Below are 21770 nucleotides of genomic sequence, written 5' to 3' on the forward strand. Positions count from 1 at the left end.
AATATGTTGGATTTGTTGTCTGAGACAATTTGCAATTGTTTTTTTTTTTATTTCTTGTGTTTTTTTTCAGTTATTTCACTTTTTCTTTAGCAGCTCTCCAGTTTGGTATTTTAGAAGCTATTGGGTTGCTAGGGTCTTGTTTACCTTAGTAACCAGGCAGTGGTTGGAATGAGAAACTGAAATATTTTGGATTTGTTGTCTGAGACAATTTGCAATTGTTTTTTTTATTTTTTATTTCTTGTGGTTTTTTCAGTTATTTCGCTTTTTCTTTAGCAGCTCTCCAGTTTGGTATTTTAGAAGCTATGAGGTTGCTAGGGTCTTGTTTTCCTTAGTAACCAGGCAGTGGTTGGAATGAGACCCGCGGACCCGTTTGCGGACTTTCGGCAAAACTCGCGAATATTCGCGAACTTTGCGAACCCCATAGACTTCAATGGGAAGGCGAACTTTAAAACCTAGAAAAGCCATTTCTGGCCAGAAAACTGATTTTAAAGTTATTTAAAGGGTGCCACGACCTGGACAGTGACATGCAGGAGGGGGGTCAAGCAAAAATTTCTCTGAAAAAAAACCGCAAAAAAAAAAAACCGCAAAAAAAAACGCCAAAAAAACCGCCAAAAAATAACGGCAAAAAAAAAACCGCAAGCTATTCCTATGTATACGCAAAGGCGAAAAACCGAAGCGAAAAAACGCGGCGGAAAAAAACGAGGCGGAAAAAAACGAGGCGAAAAAACGCAGCGCAAAAAAAAACGCGGCAAACCCAAAATGGCGAACATCGCCAAAAGTTCGCAAATTTCCGCTACATCTCTAGTAATGGCTACGGAAAAGTCGCAACAATTTGCGAAAAAGTCGCAACGGCAACGAAAAAATCGCAAAATACCGATCATTACGAAAAAAACGCATTCGGCCGCTTTCGATCTGTTCGTGGATTAGTAAATCGGCCTCTTAAAGTTAATTTAAAGATGAGGGAGACTGCCCTATTATGTTGTATTTCGTAGCCCCTATAGGCCAGACACCGGCACAACTGAAAGGGTTAAAGCCACCAATCGGGATGCCCAGGGGCATAAACCCCGAAAGCAAAAATGTGTTGTTTTTTGGCTTCACTTTGATCCCCGGTGTGATTTCCTGATTCACTTTCTGCAGAAAACACAAAATGACTTTACAGCCGGCCGGGAATTGTTTCCCCCCAGTTCCATTTATCTACCCAGCCGCATTTACTATTGTCTGAATAGCGGGGAGGTAAATAGCTAAAGCTTCTCTTGCACTTCATGCAGTTTCCTTCTCCGACCCACCGTAATCCTATTAGAGGCTTAAACCAACAAGCCCATTTTATTTTTTTTTTCCACTTATTTTTCACAGTTATTGGAACAGAAATACGTTTCAGACCTCAGTAGGTGGATAATCTGATATTTTTAAAGACAGAAAGCAGTTAAACCCGGGCAAAATCAGAGAATGTACCGTATGTAAGTATATTTATACAGCGCTACTGGTATATAAGCCCCACTGTACATTTCTGCAATACATCTATAGCGCAGGCAGGGGGCGCAATCCTGGAAATGTCATGTGACTGTAAGATACTCATTCATCATTGTATGCTGTTTTATAATACAGGTATAGGACCCGTTATCCAGAATGCTCGGGACCAGGGGTATTCTGGATAAGGGGTCTTTCCGTAACTTGGATCTCCATACCCTTTAATAGGTAATTATATTTTAGTTGGGATCAAGTACAGGTACTGTTTTATTATTACAGAGAAAAGGGAATCATTTAACCATGAAATAAACCCAATAGGGCTGTTCTGCCCCAATAAGGGGTAATTATATCTTAGTTGGGATCAAGTACAGGTACTGTTTTATTATTACAGAGAAAAGGGAATCATTTAACCATTAAATAAACCCAATAGGGCTGTTCTGCCCCAATAAGGGGTAATTATATCTTAGTTGGGATCAAGTACAGGTACTGTTTTATTATTACAGAGAAAAGGGAATCATTTAACCATGAAATAAACCCAATAGGGCTGTTCTGCCCCCAATAAGGGGTAATTATATCTTAGTTGGGATCAAGTACAGGTACTGTTTTATTATTACAGAGAAAAGGGAATCATTTAACCATGAAATAAACCCAATAGGGCTGTTCTGCCCCCAATAAGGGGTAATTATATCTTAGTTGGGATCAAGTACAGGTACTGTTTTATTATTACAGAGAAAAGGGAATCATTTAACCATTAAATAAACCCAATAGGGCTGTTCTGCCCCAATAAGGGGTAATTATATCTTAGTTGGGATCAAGTACAGGTACTGTTTTATTATTACAGAGAAAAGGGAATCATTTAACCATTAAATAAACCCAATAGGGCTGTTCTGCCCCCAATAAGGGGTAATTATATCTTAGTTGGGATCAAGTACAGGTACTGTTTTATTATTACAGAGAAAAAGGAAATCAGTTTTAAAATTGTGAATTATTTGCTTATAATGGAGTCTATGGGAGACAGGCTTTCCGTAATTCAGAGCTTTCTGGATAATGGGTTTCCGGATAAGGAATCCCCCGCAGTGAGTGTAATCACTTACCATATACCCCGAGTTGCTGCTCCAGGGATCCCGAAGATAGATGAGAGAAGGAAGAGGATTGCTTGCTCGCAGTTACCCCGGGCTGGTGTAGTTTTCTACTAACAGGAGCACCCACCCGTGGATATAAGGTAAGTGATTACACTCACTGGGGTGAGGGGCCTAACATTTTGGCACCCCCCAGTGATTTTACCTTTCTATCTCCTTTAAAGATGCTGCAAATATTAATGTAAAACAATAAAAAAGCAACACAAGGTAGAATCCATTTTTTTGTGTTACTTTCCCTTTAATGCTAAAGTACCACATGCTTTATCTATCAGCCACTAGTACTTTGCTTGAGCTAAGCCTTCTGGACTACTGCAAAGGAGATTCCTCTATTGTAGGGATCCCCAACCTTTTTTATTCATGAGTGACACTCAGATGTAAAGTGTTGGGGAGCCACACAAGCATAAAAAAAGTTCCCCATGGGGACTGCTGGCCTGCAGGGGGCTCTGCTTGGGGTAAAACTGTCTCTGGGCTTCCAAAACTTGTCTCCAAGCCAGAAATGTAAAAATGGCACCTACTTTGAGGTAAGTGGGAACAACATCAAAAGGGGTTGGTGAGCAACATGTTGCCCCCGAGCCACTGGTTGGGGATCACTGCTCTGTCGTATACACTGAGAAAAGAAATCCTTAAGCACATGATCAGAATCCCAACGTATTTCCAGATCCAAATTTCTTTTACTCTTTATAAATATAAATCCTATGGGGAAGATTGGTCTTTGCAACTGAAACAATCAGTTTCTCTTTTTGTATCTTTGCCTGCTTGATTGCTGCTTTTGCTCTTTCTTATTGCTGTAAAAGTTCTAGGTTTCTATGGGCTGTATCCCTCCACTCAGCAAATCAGCGTGCAAGAGATATTTATTTGGATCCCCTAGAGCAGTGATCCCCAACCAGTGTCTTGGGGGCAACATGTTGCTCCCCAACCCCTTGGGTGTTGCTCTCAGTGCCCCCAAACCAGGGAGTTATTTTTGAATTTCTGACTTGGGGGCAAGTTTTGGTTGAATAAAAACAAGATTTCCTACCAAATAAAGCCCCTGTAAGCTGATAGGGTGCATAGAGGCCCCTAATAGCCAATCACAGCCCTTATTTGGCTCCTCCATGAACTTTTATGGTGCTTGTGTTGCTCCCCAAGTCTTTTTACATTTGATTGTGGCTCACGAGTAAGAAAGTTTGGGGACCCCTAGAGCCACGGAGCCACACGGGTTACCTTTGCAAACTACCAGTAATGGCCGCACTACTAGTCAGCAGCTCCCATCACACAAAGTGCCTCTTTCAAGTGATCTCTGATGCACCGGTGACGAACATTCCCCGGAGCGTAACCAACGTTACTTGCCGCCAATGTTGATAATGCATGAAAAAAAGAATAACAGGACAACAACGCGACCTTCTCTGTGACATGCAATTTAACTAATTAAACCTCAAGGGGGAAGAATAATGTCCCTGCACTGACTAGTGATTCCTAATGCCGAACGCTCGGTGCCAGGGGAACTTGAGTTTCACAGCAGACAAAACCCGTTACACAACAGCAGAGCAGGACGGGCACAACAGCTGGTACATAGAGAAACCAAATATGCCCAAGGACGGGCAGTTTTAAAGGGGAACTAAAAGTATGACTAATTGGAACTTCATTTACCCAGGTCTGAGTTTTGCTGTAGAAGGGGCCACCGGCTGCCCTAAGAGTGAGAACATGTAGTTGTTTCTTTAGGGCCCCTGAGAGGTTGGGCTTCCAGGAATATCTTCAAGAGCAAATAATACTGATAGGCGAAATGTTTCGCCAGGCATGGATGGCGACAAAAGAATAGCCGCGGGCGACAAAAGAATAGCCGCGGGTGACAAAAGAATAGCAGCGGGCGACAAAAGAATAGCAGCGGTTGACAAAAGAATAGCCGCGGACGACAAAAGAATAGCCCCATGGGCGACAAAAAATAGCCGCAGACGACAAAAGAATAGCAGCGGGCGACAAAAGAATAGCAGCGGGCGACAAAAAAATAGCCGCAGACGACAAAAGAATAGCCACGTGACAAAAGAATAGCAGCGGGCGATAAAAGAATAGCAGCGGGCGACAAAAGAATAGCCACGGGAGACAAAAAAATAGCCGCAGACGACAAAAGAATAGCAGCGGGCGACAAAAGAATTGCCGCGGGCGACAAAAGAGTAGCCACGGGCGACAAAAGAATAGCCACGGACGACAAAAGAATAGCCACGGGCGACAAAAGAATAGCCACGGGCGACAAAAGAATAGCCGCGCGACAACGGGTCAGATTCGCTCATCACTAGCAAATAAGCATTCACCTTAAACATAACAACATTTGGAAATGTTTGGAGATGTAGTTTGGCAACACCCAGCCGGTTGTTATAAATACATTAAATAATAAGAAATGCCTGTTTGTGCAACCTTATTACATAAAACCGCAGTTACTGCAAAGGAACGGGGCACTAATGGGAAATGGCGCCGGGACAAAAATACAATTAAACTCACAAATGTAACGTCCTGATCTGCAAACCCGCAATATTCATATATCAGCCCCTCGGTACGGAGTGTCAGCTTATCAGATTGCTAATGGGACCTTTACTGAGGGATTCAGCATAACAGGGAGACGTGGCCAACACTCGGGCAGTGCAGCCAACATACTGGGCTCATCACAGAGATAGGAATTCCAGCACACTGGTACAGGTATATCCGGAATGTTGTAAAAGTAACATCTGCTAAACAGAGTTTCATCCCATGAAAGGGAGAGTTCAACAAAGAGGCAACTAGTAACATATGTATCTGCTAGACTTGCCCCCCCTGAGAGGGCCCCATGTGTTCTGTGAGGGTCATCAGAGTCTTTGAGTAGGGTCTAAAATGCCTCAGGTCTGCACATAGTAACCTATGGAAAGGGACTGGGGCTGTGGGATAGCAGGTATAGTAGGGAGAGATGGTGCCTATAGTAGCAGTGGGGGGATAATAGCCTCTGGGAAGGGACTGGGGCTGTGGGATAGCAGGTATAGTAGGGAGAGATGGTGCCTATAGTAGCAGTGGGGGGATAATAGCCTCTGGGAAGGGACTGTGGCTGTGGGATAGCAGGTATAGTAGGGAGAGATGGTGCCTATAGTAGCAGTGGGGGGATAATAGCCTCTGGGAAGGGACTGGGGCTGTGGGATAGCAGGTATAGTAGGGAGAGATGGTGCCTATAGTAGCAGTGGGATAATAGCCTCTGGGAAGGGACTGGGGCTGTGGGATAGCAGGTATAGTAGGGAGAGATGGTGCCTATAGTAGCAGTGGGGGATAATAGCCTCTGGGAAGGGACTGGGGCTGTGGGATAGCAGGTATAGTAGGGAGAGATGGTGCCTATAGTAGCAGTGGGATAATAGCCTCTGGGAAGGGACTGGGGCTGTGGGATAGCAGGTATAGTAGGGAGAGATGGTGCCTATAGTAGCAGTGGGGGGATAATAGCCTCTGGGAAGGGACTGGGGCTGTGGGATAGCAGGTATAGTAGGGAGAGATGGTGCCTATAGTAGCAGTGGGGGGATAATAGCCTCTGGGAAGGGACTGGGGCTGTGGGATAGCAGGTATAGTAGGGAGAGATGGTGCCTATAGTAGCAGTGGGGGGATAATAGCCTCTGGGAAGGGACTGGGGCTGTGGGATAGCAGGTATAGTAGGGAGAGATGGTGCCTATAGTAGCAGTGGGGGGATAATAGCCTCTGGGAAGGGACTGGGGCTGTGGGATAGCAGGTATAGTAGGGAGAGATGGTGCCTATAGTAGCAGTGGGGGGATAATAGCCTCTGGGAAGGGACTGGGGCTGAGGGATAGCAGGTATAGTAGGGAGAGATGGTGCCTATAGTAGCAGTGGAATGATAGCCGCTCTATATACAATGTCTATTCTCTCTGTGCCCCACAGTCACTAATAAAGCACTAATAAAGCCCTGCTGCTGGCTCCTGGGCACCAGAAGGAGTTAATAGACAAACTGTTTTCTTTTTTTCAGAGGGGGTAGAATCAGTGCCGCCGCTTCATATCACACCTGACTGGGTTTATGGCAGTTGCTATTTCTAAATGTTATGCACCAGTAAATATAAGCGCTTAGGAACTCGTTACGAACGCAGAACTAAGGCACTTGCTTAAAAGTGGAGATGTCAGACTCATGGTCCTATGGCTACGGCGGCGATATACAGCACCCAGCATGGTCAGAGGGATGGGGGAATGCAATTTAACCCTTACTTGCAACCTGGTTCTTTCTTGTTACCGAACAAGCCATTAACAAGCTTGGAAAACCATTATGGCATTTAAAGTACCCCTGCGTTAAAGGGGTTAAATCTTAGGATGGTGTAGACTACAGATATTCTAAGCCAATCTGCAATTGGTCTTCATTTTTTATTATTTATAGTTTTTAGTTATTCTGCAAGCTCTCCAGTTTGGAGTTTCAGCAGCTAGCTGGTTGCTAGGGTCCAAATGACCTTAGCAACCAGGTAGTGATGTGAATGAGAGACTGAAATATGAATAGGGAGGGGCCCGAATAGAAAGATAAGTTATAAAAAGTAACAACAATGGAAATGTAGCCTCACAGAGCAACAGTTTTTATTAGCTGCCCCCATTAGAAAGCTGGAAAGAGTCTGAAGAGGAAGGCAAATACTTAAAAAACTATAAAAAAATAAATAATAAAGACCAAGGATTAAGTTTTGTGAGCAAATCTTTCCCCCGATAGGCCTACCTTGGGTGGGGGATATTGTGCTATGGAGGAGATAGGAAGAGTCAGAGCCAGGACCACATTAATGAGCTGATGGGACATTTGGCCAATTTTTGGCCAGATATTGGTCAGGGAGGCCAGTCGGAGTGCCCCATACATGGTCTTAAGGACCTGAATCGGCAGCTGAAATCTGCCTTTGGCCACCTTAAAACTTCCTACCTTGGCCCTCACTAGTAGAATGTGTGCACATATTCAGTAGAACTCATTGGAGGTAGTTTGTAGTTGTTGGGCTTTTTGGCTGGTTTTGACTTCAAGACCAGAGGGAGAGGGTTTTTTTTTTAATAGACTGTCCATATGCTGAAACCTCAAACATGTGATTACTGTAGGAAGAGCTCCAGTTTTGAGTAGAACCTGAGTAGAACCTGAGTAGAACCCATGCACCCATTCAACAGAACTCATTGAAGATAACGGGTTAGTGTTGGGCGTTGTAGCTGTTTTGAATGGGCAGTTTCAAAAGACTCTTCATCTCAGCATATTTATGGAACCCTGGCAGATCTGGAAGTCAAAAGGTTGTCGGTACCCTCTCAGTTACAATTCAGGTTATTGAATTAGTGATATTTGTTCAATTACGTGGGTGGCTAAATTAGACAACATTACCCAACAACTACTCTATTAATGGGCTTCTAAATGAATGAATACAATGGAAGCCATATACTCATGCAGAGGTCGTATGATAAAACAAGGTTCGATAGGCCTAGTGGGTGGGCCCTGTCCTAGTAGAATTCCCATCAGTTTGTCATTATTTACACTGTGGGACTATTAAAAAAAACCTATACAATTTGGCACAAGAGTTGGCTTAGGTGTCAGGTTCTCCAGAAGGTCCTTGGAAACCTAGTCTGATACTAAATAGACCAGGATATAAGTGACCACGCCTATTTTTGCATTTTGGCAGCATTTTTTCTTCATGACCATGGACAGAGGGCAGTTCCTACCAACTGCTGTCTGCCGAAGCCTCATCTTAACAGTTTTATAGATCCAGACGTCAGAAGGTTAGCAGCATCCTTTCACTTATATGCCATTCAGGTCAACGGAATAATAGGATTCAGTCATTCAATTGGTAGGATAACATAACACGATAATTGTCCAATTAATGGGCTTTTGGAAGCTGTGGTCAGACTCAGGTTGTCAAGTTCTCTGGTGGTCCCTAGGAGACCAATTCCAACATTGGATAGACCAATATATTTTTGTGCATCGTCCCTTTCACACAAGTGAATCAATAAACTAGCACAACTGTTAATTAGAACGGCTACTTGCCCCAGTGGTAGACCTGAACTCTAGACTACAAGCCTACGATAAGAGGAGAAATTAAAAAAAAAATCAATCCAGTGAGTAATGTGAGCATGGCCTCTATGTTGACACCTTTGCCCTTTACGTTGATGTTGTATTAGAAGTCTTAAAAGCCATACAATCAGGTCCCTCATGAAGTTGGTTTTCTTGAACTGCTGTCATTTAATTGATGGTGCAGTTACAGCTAATGGCAAATGTTCCTTTCTAAAAAGCAATGATCTGAGGACGCAGGTCTTACTGTAACTCCCCGGAGCAAAGGAAAGGGAAACGAATGACCCCAAATGCCCCATGGCTGAGGTTCATCTCTAGAGAAATCCTTGTAGTGTCTCTCTCTGTTCTGGCAGGTGACGTTTCTTGAGAAAAACAGCCTTGACCTTTTGTAGGACCTGTATTTTTCTCGGAAGGGTATTTCTCTGCTGTGTGCGCTACGACTACTGACAGTTTGGACAGCTTTTACGGCGCAGGTGTTTTTTTCTACCGTACAGTATGAATTCCATATGTCTGTTATCTGGTAATACAGTAGAGCAGTCATTTCCGAAGTTCAAGAATTAGGTCAGGTCTCCTTTATGGTGCACAGATATATAGGGAATAGCGTGCCCCCTATTGCAGAAGTCAAGGATATAATAAATCACAGAGGAACCTCTATTATCCTCAGATTTTAAAGTAGGAGGTACAGTATATCATTTATGACAATTCAAACATTTCAATGGGTTATAGCAGGGGTGGGCAAACTTTTTGGCTCAGGGGCTACATTGACTTACAGCTGGGCCGGGCCAGCGTTATGCCCAGGGCTGCCATCAGAAATCACGGGGCCCCTCAGCTCCCCCCCCCCAGCATCCTGCAGCTCCCCTCCCCAACATCCTCCAGCTCCCCCCAGCATCCTGCAGCACCCCCCCAGCATCCTCCCCAATATCCTCCTGCTCCACTCCCCAGCTTCCTGCAGCTCCCCCCCAGCATCCTCCAGCTTCATTCCCCAGCTCCCCTCAGCATTCTCCCCAGCATCCTCCATCACCCCCCAGTAACCTGAGGCTCCCTGTGGCTGCTTCTGTCCCTGCGGCATCCTCCGACTTCTGTACCCCCCCCCCCCGCATCCTTTTATATAGTTGTTGCCCTGTGTGCACTAACATCACGCAAACTCACGTGGAGCAACAAATCAAAGCCCATATTTCTTTTAAGGGGCCCGTGTCAGCGGGCCAGATTACAAAGGCCAGCGGGCCGGATGTGGCACGCAGGCCGTAGTTTGCCCACCCCTGGGTTATAGCATCATGTTGCTCCCCAACCCCTTGGATGTTGCTCCCGGTGGCCTCAAAGACGGTGCTTATTTTTGAATTTGTGGCTTAGTGGCACATTTTGGTTGCATTGAAAACCAGATGTACTGCCACACAGAGCCTTCGATAGGCTGCCGGTCCACATAGGAACTACCGAATAGCCAATGATAGCTCTTATTTGGAACCCTTGGAATTTTTTTCATGCTTGCGTTGCTCCCCAACACTTTGAATGTGGCTCAAGTGTATAAAAGGTTGGGGATCCCTGGGTTATAGGTTACATTATTACATCACTTAATGCTCTTTATATCTCATGACATCACATAGCACCATTTATAAGGAGAAATTTTACTGGATATCAGTGTTGCTTGCCAATTAACCTGCCCGATCGATATCTGCCCGATTTCAGGCCAGATGTCGGTCGGACAGGCCCCTCGTTTGTGCCCCTACACAGGCTGATAAGCTGCCGAATTGGTCTTAGGGACCGATATTGGCACCTACAATCGGCCCGTGTATGGCCACCTTTAGAGTTGGGAAGAATGACTTTTTGTTGTTCTAGATACGCCCGGAAGCCTAACTTGAAGGTCAGTTAGGATGAGATTTGGGGTTAAAACATATTTTCTGCCCTTGAAACTATGGCTGAATGGTTTTTTATGAGCTAAGAAAGAGGGGCCCTGACCAAAGTTTGGACCTCCACAGGGGTCTTGAACAGAAAAAGTCCAACAAGCACTGAATGAAATAGTTTCAAGCAAGGGTTGGGTGCCTTTTTAGCAATGGAAATAACCTTCTAATGAATGCTCAGTTTGGCACGTCTCTCGCGTTCCATGCAGATCATTTTTGCATAACATTTCGGAGCATTAATTAGCCCCAGCCGCCGCCATCCGCAAGTGAAAGGTCAGGCACTTATTAGCTTCGTTCTTTGCTAATTTGAAAGCGATTCCAGTTGGATCTGATCATTTCCATGCACCGGAGCGACCTGGCATTTTGGCGCGGGCACCACGCGAGGGAGATATTTGCAAAAGGCGCCTAATAAATATGGAATGTAATCTTCCATTAAAAAATAACGAGGAAACGCTGTTTTGCCTAAATGCAAGTACATGGAGGTGAAATGTGATGGCTTCTCAGACGCTTCTCGCTACTGCGGCTCCGCAGTAAAGCAAACTGTTTATTCTTGTCGTGACCTTTCCATTGAAAATGGCAACCACCCCCCCCACCACACTTGTAAACAGAGCAGATGTTATCCATCATTTCCATCCCGCGTCGCAGCTAATTAGTACCTTCTAATTAGCTGTCAGCTGCTAGAATACTCATTCGGAATTTTACTGTACAAAAAAGGTCCAAGTTTGAATAATCAGGCAATGAAAATGCATTCACATAATAAAGGGAAACAACAAGACGTGGCGCCCCGAGCCGTGGATGGATCCGACGTGCAGACGGCTAAATATGGCTTCATTGGCAATCTGGGCCCAATCGTAACTCCACTTTTGTCCCGTAGCAACAACAGCCTGACTCAGTTCACCCCGGGATATTAATGGCTGCTAATTGTAGCTGGTGAAACATTTCCATAAGACAAATGGCAGTAAAAAGGGGAATAATGTGCTCCGTCGGCAGTTTATGGCACGCTCATGTTAGAACATGTACTTGACTTTTATGTGTCAAATGGTCACTGAAATTCCTCTGTGCAGTTGGGGAGCTTTATAGGAGTACAAAACCTATACTTAGACAAGCCCCCAACATTGGCCCACCCTTCACTTTCCACAACCATACCCCATATCCACAGCCTGCCATGTCTGACTGCTTTCCTTCCTGTCCATGGCTCTCTGGCTGTGACTTCCAACCAGAAGTATGGATCATATTGGCTTCCAGTGTTGGCTTCCATGCTCCTGGTCCTTGATTGCCTCTAGGTCAAACACTAGACATGACAGTTGACTTTCATTACAGGTATGGGGCTATTCTTGGGAGGTCTCCTTGGTGGCTGGGTATATGGGGGACCAATGCACGGACCTTTAAATTAAGGTATGGGTTTGCTTTATAGCCAAATTTGCCTGTGGGCAATAACCCAGGGCAACCAGTCAAATTGTTGGTTGCTACGAGTTATTGCTCATGGGCAAATTCACCAAGTATTGATAAATGAGTCCCATAATATTTGAATTTGGCCAAATTGTCACCAAACCAGTGACCAAATAGTGAACAGAATCGAAACCCTAATTTGTATATTGCAAAATTCTGTTAAAAATCTGTTTCAAAGAATTCTTGCTTTTGGTCGTCCAAGCCCTTAGGAATCGGTCCAAGCTGAATCCTTCATTAAAGTTCTGAGGTTCCGTGGGACTGAATCGAGCTGGTTCCTCGGAAGGATCTATAGTGTTTAATGCTCATGGTCCTTGATTGCCTAAAGGTCAAACACTAGACATGACAGTTGACTTTCAGTATGGGTATGGGGCTGTTTTTCTGGAGGTCTCCTTGGTGGCTGGGTATATGAGGACCAGTGCACAGACCCTATCATTAAGATATGGGTTTGCTCTCCTTTATAGACCAGACACCATTCTGTCTGCTCCACTTCATATCCTTGGATATCTTCCAGCTTGGACACTAGCAAGCAAGGAACATATTGGCCTCCAGGGAAGAGTTGAACTGAGGTACCCAGGGCCCACTGAGTACCCGACTTAAGGGCCCACCATTCAGCCACTGCACTACTTACTTTGATGTTCAAAATTAAAGATGGCCGTGCATACCATTGTGGAGTGGGGAGTGGTGGTGGCTGGGGGGAAGCTGGTCAGGTGGCAGAGCCCAACAGGGTTGGGGCCTTCTGGGATTTTTCCTGGTATGCCGGTGGCCAGTCCAACCCTGTTCCAGTGAATTTATGGTCACAGAGGTTGGTAATCAAAAAGGCAGACCTGGCAGGTACCACCCCTGCTGGCCATCACTGCCAGCTATGGGGCAGCAGGAATGGTTGGGGAAAGGGGCCCTTTGGTTAAAGACTCCTTTAAAGACCATTAACACTGTCATGCTTAAATAAATCCCAGAGGCAGAGAATCAAAAGAAGCAATTGCCCCCTGGAAATTACAGACATTTGTCTCTGTAAATTGCTGGTAAATATGCTAAGGGAGTTTGCAACCAGACTTTAATATATCAAAAACCAACACGGATATAATAAAAGCAGCTTTGGAAGAGATTTCATTAAACACCCACGGCCGTTTGGGTGCACTTGTATAGCAAGGATACTTTCCATTTATTGTATGACATGGCAGGATGGTAAATACAGGTGCAAAAACATCTACCAAGTTATTCCACGGGTGGTGCAATGTTTAACCGGCCCCAGACTAACACTGCCCGCCTTCCTTATACCCAAGCCAAGAGCAATAAATGGAATGACTTGCTCCTGGTGTAGGTAGAGTAGAGCAAACAGTGACTCCAATTGCTCTTTGTCCAAGTCACTTTAATAATAATATTCTACGAGCAGAGGCTTAGATAAACCGAGTTTCAGAAGAAATAAACTCTATAGATCCTTCCGAGGAACCAGCTCGATTCAGTTCCACGGAACCTCGGAGCTTTAATGAAGGATTCAGCTTGGACCGATTCCTAAGGGCTTGGACGACCAAAAGCAAGAATTCTTTGAAACAGATTTTTAACAGAATTTTGCAATATACAAATCAGGGTTCAGATTCCGTTCACTATTTGGTCACGGGTTTCGTGGCACATCCAAAATTTGGCCAAATTCAAATATTATGGGGCTCATTTATCAAAACTTGGTGAATTTGCCCGTGGGCAGTAACTCATAGCAACCAATCAGTAAGTGGCTTTTTTTCTGCTGCAGGCAGAACAATGAATATAACAATCTGACTGGTTGCCATGGGTTATTGCCCACAGGCAAATTTGCCCAGTGTTGATAAATCACCACCAGTGCATTTCTACCAGAAACCATTGGCGCTTAGTGATTGGTTGTTTCCCGTTAAGGCGATAAAGTGACTTCTGTCGGCCCAATCAACTGTGATTGCCCTTTTGCATTGGTCCCCAGGCTTCCATGATATTGTTACTAGCATTGCTTGCAGTTTCAGTCTTGCCTGAGGTGCCATTGTTTCCTGTCCAATTGACCACAACCTTCTCCACCAAGGAGAGGTCACATGACCTCAATGGGGAAGGAAATTGTATTTACAGAAATACAGAAATGTATTTAGCTGCCCAATGCAAATAGGTATGTGGGCTACTATAGGTATGGGAACTGTTATCCAGAAAGCCCTGAAACATGGCAGTGCCACTTTCCAGAAGATGGCGCACCTAGCTTGGAGAAATATACCAGCCAACCCTCTCTCCTTCCAGCTGACCAGAGGAATCATAGTGAAAGCAGCAGAAGCCCTAGAAGGGAACCCAGTAGTATGGAGATACTGGTCCTGAGTGAGGCTACAATGGGGTCCAAGACTTTGCTCTGCTCAAGGGCAGGGTTAGCCTGTACCCACTGCCTCTATGCTCAACTTGCTCATACACTTATATCGGTGGGGTCTTTGTAAATGACCCCTCATGTTTCACCCAGCAATCACCCCATTAATTATGGCACTGACAACTGTATTCCTGCACCCCTCTTTTACACAGCACCCAAAATTGCATAGCAACCAATGCGTACACCTTCTCCCTAAACTATTCCGGCAGCTGGAGAGTTAAGCCCATACATTCCCCATTCCTGGGGCCTATCGAAGCCAACTCCCATATGTTTCACTGGCTGGGATTTCACTTTTTTTTGGACGCCCCAAATCCTTTGCTACGGAAATGACTGGAATTTTCTGGAAAGCGTGACCTCATCTGGGAAGCCTGAGAAATGCCTGGCCGCTCCGCAGCTATAAATCTGCCAACGGCAACAAAGAGCCCCAATTGTGCAGTTAAATCCCCACCGATAAACAGAAATGATCATAGTTATTTACTATGTAACCACCTTGCCTCTTAAAGGAACAGTAACACCAAAATATGAGAGCATTTTACATTAATTCAAATATAATGTACTGTTGCTGGTAACACTGGTCTGTGTGGTTTAAAAACTCTAAACAAGCAAGAAACTTCTACCAGTGCAGGGCAACAATACGTTATATTTGAATTATTTTGAATTTATACTTACTACCGGGTATATTGAATAACTTTGATACATTTTCATTTCTTGGCGTTACTGTTCTTTTAAGAATCGGCCTGGCTAATCAGAAATGTATTTAGCTGCCCAATGCAAGTAGGTATGTGGGCTACTAAAGGTATGGGATCTGTTATCCACAAAGCCCTGAAACATGGCAGAGCCACTTTCCATAAGATGGCGCCCCTAGCTTGGAGAAATATACCAGCCAACCCTCACTCCTTCCAGTCCCACAGATGTCTCCCATTACGGCCCTTCCCTGCGTGGGTTAAATACGACAGGGCTCAGGTGGATCCCGGCCACAAGCCTCCCAGGCAGCTGCTCGAACAGCTAATTCAACCCTTCATTGATGTTGCTAGGCTACAGCCCATAATAATATACTGGTGCATGCTGGGAGACCTATTAAAGCAACATGTAGGCAAACACTGTTCTAAAGGGTTTATATCCCCTTTAATAGAGAGGGTTTTTTCCGCGACTAGTGGACTCCAGTTTTCTCAGGACAAACTAGAGGCTGGCAAAAAAAATGGCTCTTATTTAATGGGAGAAAACATGTTTAATAGATAATTGAAATTCCTTCGTATATTGATACCCAAAAAGGATTTAGAGACCTATAAATTAAAGGGAAACTACACCCCCAAACAATGTAGGTGTCTCTATCATATGTAAAACCCTGCTTTATCTAAATAAACCATTTTCATATAAATATACTTTTTTAGCAGTATGTGCCATTGGGTAATCCTAAATAGGAAACTGCCATTTTAGGTACTAAGGGCCGCCCCCTGGGATCATAGGAGTCACAGTGCACACAAACAAGCCAAGGCACACATACATGCTAGGCCCCATCAGCCAATGAATGGGCAGAGTTCTGCCTTTTGCTCCCACACTACTTCCTGTTACAGTTAGAGCTGCATCACTTCCTGTCAGCTGATCTCTGAGGGAGCTCACAGCCCATCACTAAATGGCGGCTCAAGGGAAAGGATGTAAAAGGGCAATATTTACTGATATATATATTCCAGTTTGGGGAGATTCTTTAATAGGCCACTTAACATAATATAAACTGTCTGTTGGTTACGTATTCATTCTGGGGGTGTAGTTTCCCTTTAATAGCAATGAGTGCAGCCATTATGTTCCTGCAACTCTATGGCAGGAAATGAGGTAAGGGGGCTGTAATGATTGGCAGGCGTCCCTACCTATCACCAATGAATATCAGTTGCTTGCCTTTATGTGTATAAGAGAGGGATAGATAAAGGTTATATCGGGGATTTTTGGGATAAAAAGTGACTCTTCATCAGCTTCAATATTCTGGTTTATCCCACAGCGTCAACTACCTGCACTTATTGCCCCATCCAATGAAAAAATAATATATTAAATGCTGATTGGTTGCTATGGATTACTTTACTAGTAAAAACACTATCCATTTTATGACACTGAGCAACATTTCTATCTCTTCAGCTGAATACGGCAGTGATCTGCAGCCTGAGACCCTGCTGCTGTTGCTGAACTATAACTTCTAGTTGCAGTGCCAGGGCTTTAGTTCAGCAACATGGGGGGGGAGGAGCTTTAGGTTCTAAATTAGTCAGCTGAAGGGTTAACTCCGAGTTGCTGAAGCACAGGAAATTCTAGTTCCCCGGAATACATACATGCACGGACAAGCCCCTCTGCTGAGTCTGTTGGTTTTTTCCCAGGCAAAAATTAGTTCCCTTAGCCCTTTATAAATGCTGTATGGCTGGGAGGGAGCCTTACCCATCATGCCTCAGGTGTAGGCGCAGTAATGAGGGTGTATTGATCTCCTACAGCTGTTTATACAGTCAATGAGTAGACCCCTGTCTTAAATAAGAGCCCCTCATGTATGTCCCACTTACTTATAATGTATAGAGTGCTATTCTGAGACAATTTGCAATTGGTCTTCATTTTTTTTATTATTTGCAGTATTTAAATGATTTGGCTTTTGGTTCAGCAGCTCTCCAGTTTGGAATTTCAGCAGCTGCCTGGTTGCTGGGGTCTGATTCAACCTAGCAACCAGGCAGTGGATTGCTAGAGGGCCATGGAGATGAACAGAGGAGGGCCTAAATAGAAAGATAAGTAATAAAAAAAAGTAACAATAAAATTATAGCCTTCTGGCTCCATAAACTTCTAACTTCAGAATCCTCCTCCCTTCCCTCTAGGCCAGGCATCCTCAAACTACGGCCCCCCCAAGGTAATTTTCACGGCCCCCACTATGATCTGATGCCAAGGAAGCAGGGGGGGAGCTGGAGGATGCAATGGGAAGCTGGCCATAGTATGAGGGCACGGGGGGGGACTTTAGTCCGGCCCCCCAATAGTCTGAGGGATCATAAACTGGCCCCCTGCTTAAAAAGTTTGAGGACCCCTGCTCTAGGCAAGCTCTTCACATGCTAAGCCCCCCATTCAGCCCCCCACTCAGCCCCAGACTCAGCCCCCCATTCAGCCCCCCACTCAGCCCCCCATTCAGTCCCCACTCAGCCCCCACTCAGCCCCTACGCACTTCAGTGTTGCTCCTGTCTGTTCTACATTCCACACTGACCCTTCCCTGACTCATCCCATTTTTATCTATAGAACATTCTCCCTGTTCATCTCTCCCACATTTCCCAGGAACATTCTGATAACGCAGCGGCTAAAGAAATACCTTCAAAATCCTGTCCAGCAATAACCGTATATATATTACTATGTTTATACGACTATATTAAAGGGGTGGTTCACCTTTAAAAAAGCTTTTAGTATGTTATAGAATGTACCATTCCTAGCACCTTTGCAATTTGTCTTCATTTTGTATTTATTATAGTTTTTGAATTATTTTCCTTCTTTATCTACATCTTTCCAGCTTTCACATGGGGGGGTCACTGACCCCGCTAGCCAAAAAACTATTGACTGTGGGAAGCTACAATGTTATTCTTATTAATACTTTTAATTCCTTATCTTTTTATTTAGTCCCTCTTCTATTCATATTCCCGTCTCTCATTCACACCAGTGCCTGGTTGCCTGGTAAACAAGACCCTAGCAACCTGATAGCTGCTGAAATTCCAAACTGGAGAGCTGCTATATTAAACGTTTCTAAAACTATGATTAGTCCATCATTCAAAAACTATAACTGAAAAACAACAAAAAATAAAAAATGCTGACCAATTGCAATTTGTCTACATCATACTAAAAGGTGAAATCCTCTTTTATTTGCAATTGGTCGTTATTTTTTTTTATTATTTGTTCAGTGGCTGTCTCTCAGTTTGTAATTTTGGCAGTTGTCTGGTTGCTAGGGTCCAATTTCACCTAGCAAGCGGTGTGCCCCGGCGGCCCAGACCCGTCCCTTGCGGCACCCCCCCTGCCCCGACGCGTTAAATTTACGCGCTCGGGGAAGGGCGTTGGGTGGGGGGCTCTGCGAGGGGGGCCCCTTAGGGGGGGGGAGGCTAGGGGCGCAGGCCATATGGGCGGGCTATGGGCGCGGGCCCTTGTGGGCCCTTCGCCCCCCAGTCCTACCCTGGCGGGGGCCCCTGCAGGGGATGCGTCAGCGGAGGTACGTTGGGGGGTGTGGGCCCCCCTGATGCGTTTCTCATACCTGCATTCAGGGGAGGACATTGGGCGGGGGCCTCTGCAGGGGGGGAAGGGGTGCGGGGTGGGGTCCCCTGCAGAGGATGTGTCAGCGGAGATACCTTGGGGGGTGTGGGCCCCCCTGATGTGTTTCACATACGTGCATTCAGGGGAGGACGACGAGCGGGGGCCCCTGCGTGGGGGATGAAGGGGATAGGGGTGTGCGGCTGGGGCCCCTTCAGAGGATGCGTCAGCGGAGGTACCTTGTGGGGTGCAGGGCCCTTCACCCCCCTGTCCGACCAAGCCAAAATGACGGTGATTTAAGTGTCATTCCAGGAAATGGGCTCATGTAGCGGATATAGTGGTGTGTACCCCTTTAAATGGACTCCACAATGTTTATCATGGTCTGACTTCCCCTTTAGGCCCGACACGTTCTGTCTCTGCAACATGTTCGCAGCGTTAGTCGGTGATGTCAGGCAGGCTTGGCGGGAGTGCGGAACATATTGGATTTGGCCGCCCAGTTCTCTCTTGGAACGAAGCTGGTTTTGAAAAGTCGCCACCTGAATCCGACCCAAAGGAACTGCGTGCCAGGGAAGGCGGCGTACGAAGGCTGATTGTTACCATAAGGCTCGCCGCATTATCCACTACGGGTTACTGTGATACCAAGGGAACAGCCGGAGAGAATGGAGGCGGAAAAAAGAGCAACTTAAAGTCCTGGGCGTTTTATATCTCATTGTTGTAAAATATAATGATTGTGGGATAAATCTCACCAGTAAACGGCATTTGTTTTCCTTTATTGAATATTGCTTATATTGTAGGTGCAAGAAAAGCAGAAAAAATGGTTCTAACTATATACTATTAAAGGTATTGGGAATGGAGTCTTAAGTAAGGCTGAAACTGCCAGTAACACCTCCAGGGTCGGACTGGCCGCCGGGACACCGGGAAAAATCCTGGTGGGCCCCAGCGGTCCAGTCCGACCTTTGCCGGTGCTCCCCCTTCTGACAGTTCCTCCCCTTATGCGTTCAATTTATACGGGCTCAGGGAGGACGTCAGGTGGGGGCCCTGCGGGGGGGTAGGGGAAACGGCTGGCTGGGGCACCTGCAGGGCCCCTGGGGCGGGAGCCCCGGTGGGCCCTGCACCCCCCAGTCCGACCCTGAACACCTCCACTGAAAGGAAGAAGAGTCTGTGTCTTTAAAATAGACTAAAGGCAATTTGAACATAAATGTAGTCAGGGTCGGACTGGGTGGGACACCGGGAAAAAACCTGGTGGGCCCCCCCCGGGCAAGATCTGGTCCCTGCTGAGCACTCTGGGGCCCACAGGTATAAGTATGCGCGCTTGGGGAAGGGGGTTGGGTGAATGGCAGGGGCCTGGGGGGATCTTTGGGGACCACGGCAGGGGTCCCTTGGGGGGGGTGTGGGCCCTGCACCCCCCAGTCCAACCCTGAATGTAGTAATGATTTAACTAAAGACCCGACTTCTGCATGTAGGCCACTAATAGTGTAACTGAAGCAGATATTAAAGGGGAAGTTAACCTTTCTGTTACACTAGGTTCACTAATTACCTTTGCAAGTGGTCCTTTATTTATTCCGTGGCATTTAAATCCTGTCACTGACCCATTCTCATTTGTTTATTTCTTATCTTCCCATCCCAGCCTTATCCCAGTCTGCCAGCCATTACACTTGCAACCTCCCGGTGTCAGTCACTTCAGCAGCCAGATAGCGGCTTAAATGCCAAGATGTAGGAGGAAAAAAGAAACGATTAAAACCCACATAATAAGAAAAAATGAAGATAATTGCCGGACTGCTGTCTGCATTATGGGAAACGTTTATTACAGGATCAACAGCAACTTAGCAATTAAACTGCGCAACAGTTACAACCTTATCAATTAAGTGCAAGAACTGTCGCGTGACTGCTGAATCAGCATTTTGGTTAAAATTCATGTGGTTATGTGAGTAACATTCTTCCTTCCTTCCTTCCTTTCCTCATCTTCCTCATGTCAAGTTAACCATCAAGTCAGGGAAACTTTTGCCCCTGATCCTTTTCCATTGGTTTTAACAGTGAGCACAGTGGGGTTTTCCTAAGGCTTACCCCCCAGAAATTCTGTAAGATGCAGGAGTTTCAACCTTTGTGAAAATGAAAATCTGGTTATCAACCAGGGGAGCAGATACAGTTTCCTACAGTATTAACCAGGGGAGCAGATACAGTTTCCTACAGTATTAACCAGGGGAGCAGATACAGTTTCCTACAATATCAACCAGGGGAGCAGATACAGTTGTCCTACAGTATCAACCAGGGGAGCAGATACAGTTTCCTACAGTATTAACCAGGGGAGCAGATACAGTTTCCTACAATATCAACCAGGGGAGCAGATACAGTTGTCCTACAGTATCAACCAGGGGAGCAGATACAGTTTCCTACAGTATTAACCAGGGGAGCAGATACAGTTTCCTACAATATCAACCAGGGGAGCAGATACAGTTTCCTACAATATCAACCAGGGGAGCAGATACAGTTGTCCTACAGTATCAACCAAGGGAGCAGATACATTTTCCTACAATATCAACCAGGGGAGCAGATACAGTTGTCCTACAGTATCAACCAAGGGAGCAGATACAGTTGTCCTACAGTATCAACCAAGGGAGCAGATACAGTTTCCTACAGTATTAACCAAAGGAACAGATACAGGTGGTCTACAGTATTAACCAGGGGAGCAGATACAGTTGTCCTACAGTATCAACCAAGGGAGCAGATTCAGTTGACCTACAGTATCAACCAAGAGAGCAGATACCGTTGTCCTAAAGTATCAACCAAGGGAGCAGATACTGTTGTCCAAAAGTATCAACCAAGGGAGCAGATACTGTTGTCCTAAAGTATCAACCAAGGGAGCAGATGCAGTTGTCCTACAGTATTAACCAAAGGAACAGATACAGTTTCCTACAGTATTAACCAAAGGAACAGATACAGGTGGTCTACAGTATTAACCAGGGGAGCAGATACAGTTGTCCTACAGTATTAACCAGGGGAGCAGATACAGTTTCCTACAATATCAACCAGGGGAGCAGATACAGTTGTCCTACAGTATCAACCAAGGGAGCAGATACAGTTGTCCTACAGTATCAACCAAGGGAGCAGATACAGTTTCCTACAGTATTAACCAAAGGAACAGATACAGTTGTCCTACAGTATTAACCAGGGGAGCAGATACAGTTGACCTACAGTATCAACCAAGGGAGCAGATACAG

General features: G+C 45.4%; 1 protein-coding gene across 3 annotated transcripts in view; it reads right to left on the reverse strand.

Moving 5' to 3' along the window:
• The window catches only part of st3gal1 (ST3 beta-galactoside alpha-2,3-sialyltransferase 1), a 72203-nt gene that overhangs the window by 19003 nt on the left and 31430 nt on the right, over positions 1–21770 (reverse strand). The window lies entirely within an intron of this gene.

This window comes from Xenopus tropicalis, chromosome 6, assembly GCF_000004195.4.
Source record: "Xenopus tropicalis strain Nigerian chromosome 6, UCB_Xtro_10.0, whole genome shotgun sequence".
Lineage (NCBI taxonomy): Eukaryota > Metazoa > Chordata > Amphibia > Anura > Pipidae > Xenopus > Xenopus tropicalis.